Genomic DNA, 6,808 nt, shown 5'->3' on the forward strand with positions numbered 1-6,808 from the left:
ATGGCTTGTTTGGATCCTCTTTAAGCTAGTAATATTCATGGTTTTGGCAACTTAAATATTCACAGCAATCTTCTCCTTGCCTATGTCAATATAAAAGTTTGCACTCACACTGTAGAAAAATAATAATTCAACAACTTTGGGAACGGCAGTGATGTTAGGCTATTATAATACATCTGATTAGTTCTGCTTACAGGAAATACTGGTAGCACTTCTATTCCAACTAGTGACACCAGAGATGGGGAACCTGTAGTGCAACTCCCATCAGCCCTGCCAGTGCTGGCAGTGATAGGAGCTGTCTTGCACTGATGGACCATTTCAGATGGCATAAGGTTTTGAAATCATGTACTGTATTTACACCTACACACCCACTGCAAAAGAAACACAAAACCACACACAAAATTCTCAAATGTGATACGTTGCTTCTGGTTGCATACAATTTTCTTGCCCGAAAATCAATTTACCTATTAATTATCCGAAACACTTTCTTCTTTAAAAGAACAAAATATTCCAATTAACAGGCAAAAATTAATAAAGACTGATTGCAATCAAAACGTATTTGCAACTTATGACACAGTCCTTAAAATGTGAAGTAATCATCTCTGCTTCCGCAGATTTCATCACACCAGATTATCAACCGCTGTTACATCTTGAGATTTAGGAGGATATATTTGAGTTTTGGAGGAAGCATGTGGAGTCATACCCAGACAGGCCTCCATTGGCCTCATGTACATGACTGAACAATGTCTAATTAGAACAAGGATCAATTAAGGCCAAATGCCTTTATGCTACCTCATTTCACTGCAGCTTTAGAGTCTTAAATTTTTGGACATACATTTATTTTGCTGAGGAGGTTGCTGACTAATGATTCTGAACACGTAGCGGTGGGAGGGAACTAGAATGCTCTTTGAGTGTTCCGGGTGGGGTAAATCATTGAAGAAGGCTGCTGCTGATGGTGATATTTATCTGCCACCCATCTGGCTGGGTTATCCCAGCCCAGTGCCTTGGAACTTCTTGCCATGTAGGAAGTGGGACATGCTGAACTACTTCCGTGGACTAGCCAGTTCTTGAAATCTCAGTGTTTTTTTCATGAGCTGTAACTGTTTGGGATAAAATGGAAATGGTTAGCCTGGACCTCTGCCAGAGGAACAAAAAAAAATCCAAAGGAACGACTGACCTAATTCCAGATAAATTGCAAGAGGTTCAAGTTTATGTAAGCCCTTCAGAAACAACATAGCAATACAAATATGCAACAAATTGCAGTGAGCTGTTCCCATCCTTCCAAGCTTGGTTCTGAACTAAACTGCTATAACACCCTGCTTATTTCTTTGGCCACAGTGAACCTTATTCTATAGTTCAGGAATCTCTTTAACTGAACGTGTTCTTACATCTACTGAACAAAGGATTCAATTGTCTCAACACTTGCTTTCCTCTCCAAGTTTAGTTTACAAGTTTGGAACGAAATTGGATGTGACTTGCACAACAAATTCAATAGAGCCATTCAGGGACCTACTCTATATTCATGATAATGTGCCCATTTGATGCCTGGTTGGTCTTTTTCCTTGAAAAGGGTCTGGAAACTCCAGTTGCCAGTACAACACGATAGCCATGGGAATTGCTTTACTCAGTAATTGGATGCTGTTTCATTGTTACAAAACCATTAAATGTTTCAAAATTAAATTTTTTTGCCCTTTGTACAGGACAGAAAATTGCAGTTCACTGTTTTTTAAGAAGCTGAGAATTTTCCGGTGTAAAAGGTCTTCAAGTGAATGGACTTGCTGTTTATGGATTGTAAAAGGGGGGAGAACCCTAAAATAATTTTCTGCTTTCTAATAATATGTTTCTTCTGGCCTACTTAATGATATCTACCTAAATTACTGCAGTGAATTGTACTTCTAATCTGAGAAACACTTACCCACCTGCTATTGAACTGTCCATTTTGTCTCACCATGTGCAATATGAGGAGCTTCACTGCCACTTGAAAGCAGACAAATAAACCATTGAATAACACTGGGCTTTCAGGGCAGACGAATCTTTTCCTTTCTTAAAAACAAAACAAAACACCAATTGATGCTTTCATTTAAAATAAAATTCACTGAGTCTTTCATAAGAGCCACTTCTATTTCAGATCTTTAATTTAGGTATTACCTGGTGTAATAATAGCAGTATTGATAATCTACATTAGCAGTTACATTCCCAGGCTGGGCAAAAATTCTCATTGGCCAGGGCCATGATGCCATCACCTTAAGGGCTGCAGTGAACATCAGCACCTGCAAAGAAAACTCTGGTAAATATACCATTGCTACTGCCTGGGAGAGGACGCAAGTGGCGCTGTGGGTTAAACCATAGAGCCTAGGACTTACCAATCAGAAGGTCGGTGGTTTGAATCCCTCTGACTGGGTGAGCTCCCGTTGCTCGGTCCCTGCTCCTGCCCACCTAGCAGTTCGAAAGCATGTCAATAGGTATGGTGTGTCCGTGCGAAGCTCTGGTTCGCCAGAAGCGGCTTAGTCATGCTGGCCACATGACCCGGAAGCTGTACGCCGGCTCCCTTGGCCAATAAAGCGAGATGAGCACCACAACCCCAGAGTCCGTCACAACTGGACCTAATGGTCAGGGGTCCCTTTACCTTTACTGCCTGGGAGAGAAGTTCATTAGCAGCGAGGTCGCATTTGTGAGTCTTTTTTTTTTTATGGGTAGCAAGGCTGTGCAGCAGCAACTGGTCACACTGCTAGGGCCATTTGTGACTCAAGTTTTTCTGAATGTTTAAAGGCTCCCTTAAATATGGTTAAAGACTTCACACCCCCCCCCCAAATGAGGCTACTGGGAGTGTGATGTCATAACAGTACTGATAGCAGGAGATGGTATTCAGCAGGTAGGTCTCTCCTAGCCCAATACAGCAATATTGCAACCCAACTACAAAAGCAAAATAAATCTGACTCCGCACCTTGCTTTTGAATATATATGTTTTCATTTCTATTTTGTTTCTCTCGTTCTCTTGAACGCTCAGAATTTAAAAGTCACTAATTTAGATTGCAAGTTCGGCATTCTACAATATCAGTTATGCTCTTTCTGGCTATCGCAAGCAGGTATTATATTCTAATGGAGTCACAAATACTCATCCAACTCGCTGGGCAAAACATCCTGATTTATTTATAGTGCGCTAAATGATGTCCACTGTTGCAGCTATGACCAACAGACAGAACTTAGAAGTTCAGAAACTGTCAATACACACATTTTTGTTTTTTAAAGTAGGCAAAGAAGTCAAATGCAGAGGATAGTTTGAAAGAAAACAACTACATCTTTTAGACAAACTAAACATAGTATAAGATTCTGCTGAAACTCTGGTAAGGACAAAGGATTTCAAAGTACAGTACTTGCGACTGTTGTGGGCAACACTGCCATCTTGTGGACATTCCAGCTGCAACATGCCCTACAGTCTGACTGTGAGAGGTTGCTGTTCTCCTGCGTGCTTCACTTAAACCACATGTACCTTTGCTTAACTATGTGGAAATACAACAGGGAGCTGGAACTAACTGAACCATACCTGCAGTGGTTGCTGGTGCTTATTGGGACTGGTGGGGTGGAAGGCAGGGAGACCAACAGTAGGTGCAGCTGCTCCCTGACTGGTTGTAAAGTTGGCTGGTAGGTGGAGGCTAGTTGAGGGCAGACTGTGATGTGATATACTGAGGTTGATTCAACAAAAAAATACTGCATCAGGTCTGCTGGACCACCAGTGAACTTTAAACACCTAGGCATTTTGCCAACTGATGGATGCTGGAAATGCAGACAGATCTGAAACACCCCCTGTGGAAAGCCTCCCCCCCCACTCCCCGTAGATCCTTTTTCAAAGGAAGTAGAAACCAGAATCAATTTGGATATAGTAGGTGTCAGTGCTACAATCCTATTAAAGTCACGTCTGTCATAAGGACAAAAAAGAGGCAAGGCAAGGCCACACCAGAAGCAAATGGAATAAACTTCCAGTACTGGAAATACAGATATGGGAGACTGGATGCGAGACCATCTGCAGTTGGAAGACCATGAGAAGATCTAATCCAAGAAACACAAGCTTCCAGATTTGGAGTGGGGTGCTGGAACTATTGACAAGTCACATCTAAAATGAAGGAAGTTGGTGGGAGTGTAGAAACTGGAGATTTTCAGACTGATTTTCTGACTTGGTTTGTTTACTTTACCTCACATTTGACTAATTACCGATCAATTAGCCACAGTTTGATAAATACCTGAGAAGAACCTCCATAGCTCATTTGGTAGAGCAACTATTTTACATGCAGGAGGTCTCTGGTGTCTCCAGGTAGGGCTGGGATTGGAAGGGACTGTTGTTTGAAATCCTGCCACACAATTCTAAACTAGTGTAGTACAAGTCAGCTTCCAATGTTTTTATGACTGACTGGCAGAAATATAACACTGTACAGCAGACCAGTGGGTCCATATTGTAGAAAAAGAGAAAACAAAAACCAGAATAGACTTAACACAACATACGAATCATGTGAATGATCTGCCACCCTGCCTAGCTACACCCTAAGTCAAGCCATGTTTGGGGGTGGCAATGGCCCAACAAACAATGGGGTTTCCACATTGACACAATTATTATATATGTCAATGTCAGGTAAGCTGGGTTCCAGAACTTCATTTCCTGAACAATTCAAAGCACTGCAGGCTGTACAGAAACAAGATGTTATTTAAGCAGTGGGGTCTCAGTGGGAATGAACTCACTAGAGTTTGTATGAATCTTCCAGTGTGACATGATGGTTAAGAGTATTGCACTATGACCTGGGAGACCACCAGGGTCTAATTCCCCACCCAGCCATGAAGCTCACTGGGTGACTTTGGGCCAGTCACCATCTCTTAGCCTAACCTACCCCACAGGGTTGTTGTGAGGATGAAATGGGGAGTAGGATAACCTTGAGCTCCTTGGAAGATAAAGGTGGTATATAAATTAAGTAAATAAATGGTTAGGTAAACCACATAGTAAAAATTATCTTTGAAATTCAAAGCCTTGCCCCAAGGCTATTTTGCAAGTATTAAAAATGGCTTGTGCTTTAAATAAAAACAAATACATGTTCCCTTAAGAAATATTAAATGCTATGCATTAATATGGATACAAATATGTTTAAAAGATGGCCTGGTCATCTGAAACAGGCAAGATGCAAAACTCAGCAGTCGGAATTGTCATAAAGTTTGTCAACTACGCATTTTTTTGTGGCCCACACTTCCAAGAAACAGATGAGCTATCAAGACATTTTATTTATATGTGGCAGATGCCTTTCACCATAGTACAAAATGAAGACTGGAAATTAATTTGAATCTACCTTTTCCTGATGTGATGATAGCACATTATCTTGCAGGCAATCAGACTTGGCTAAATGATGATGTCACAAAGCCAGCTTGGAGAAAGGCCAGTGCTTCATACTTTCACTTTGAATGGGTGAACATTTCCCTCTTTTTGCAAGGCTCCAGAACAATAACTAAAATTGTGAAGTTTGGGGCAAACAAGATTTCTCTCTCTCTCACACACACATACACCAGTTTCAGCTGAGGCTTAATTTTAGCTTTGATTGTGTTACTTATATAATTGGTATTAGAAATGTTGTAGAGGGCCCTACTAATATCCTTACTAATTTCTGAGATGCGCAGACTAATTTATGTACACTGTTCATGGGAATACCTCCATACCTTTTGCAATCTGTAGTATAGGTGTGGTAATAATTATGGTTGCATTATATTGCAGTCATCATGCATATTTGTTAATGTTTGTATTCTTCTGAATAATGTCGCTTCCAAAAAACTCTAATACCTAAGGTAAAGGTAAAGGGACCCCTGACCATTAGGTCCAGTCCTGGCCGACTATGGGGTTGAGGCGCTCATCTCGCTTTACTGACCGAGGGAGCTGGCATACAGCTTCCAGGTCGTGTGGCCAGCATGACTAAGCCGCTTCTGGCGAACCAGAGCAGTGCACAGAAAGCGGTACCTATTTATCTACTTGCACTTTGACATGCTTTCAAACTGCTAGGTTGGCAGGAACTCTAATACCTAGGATCAGAAAATCTACACATAAGACATCTATAAGCAAGTTCTGAAGGGAGTCACCTGGAAAGAATTGTTAGGGGAAAAGAATCACATATCAGATCACATCAGTGCCTATGGACTGCACTGGGAAAACCATGCACCAGGGGTTCCATGGTGTAAAAGTTTAAATAGCATGGATCTTCTGAGCTTCCAAAGGGGACCCTCCCCAAACCATGGTGTGTCCCACGGACTCCAATGTGATCCGTAATTAGAAGTTTTGGCAGCGGTAAGAACCCCTTAAGATTCTGGCTTTGTGCCTCTGGCTGCAGCACCAGCAAGCCCGATTGCGATTTTTACAGTGTGTATATATCCTGTGGACACCTGGATGCGCTCTTCTTTTAAGAGTCGCTGTGAGTGGGTGTGGGAAAACCTGTTCAAAAACCCAACGAAATTCACGGGGTTCGTTGCCAAACTCCGCCTGAAAGTGTTTTTTCTTTTCGTTTTTTTCTTTTTCTTTTTGTGCACCGCTTCTTTAAAAGGAGCAGGGCGTTTTAATAAAAAAAGAAAACAAGGAGCAGGTGTGGCGCGCAGCAGCCTCAGAAATGCAGCAAGTGGGTCGGGCGACGCGGGGTTAGAAAGCGTGCGAGCCGACAGACAGCGGGGGCGGCCCGGTCTGCTCTGCTTCCCGCCCCGTGCAGCTGCTCCCGGAGGCCCCGGGTCTCTCCCTCCGCGTCGGCCCGGCCCCAGCCCAGGCGACCCAAGGCCGGCCTCCAACCCGCCTTGCGCA

At 42.5% G+C, this 6,808-nt stretch overlaps 1 long non-coding RNA gene across 1 annotated transcript; it reads right to left on the reverse strand.

Moving 5' to 3' along the window:
* Window positions 1–146: 146 nt before the first annotated feature.
* Window positions 147–5,628, reverse strand: LOC309325765. The gene is made up of 5 exons (XR_014149976.1): window positions 5,325–5,628; window positions 2,361–2,632; window positions 2,146–2,267; window positions 1,917–2,040; window positions 147–1,097 (listed from the first exon to the last, which is right to left on the reverse strand). It is a non-coding gene; the product is annotated as an uncharacterized lncRNA (long non-coding RNA).
* Window positions 5,629–6,808: the final 1,180 nt, after the last annotated feature.

Source organism: Podarcis erhardii (genome assembly GCF_964252035.2).
Source record: "Podarcis erhardii genome assembly, chromosome: 12".
Lineage (NCBI taxonomy): Eukaryota > Metazoa > Chordata > Lepidosauria > Squamata > Lacertidae > Podarcis > Podarcis erhardii.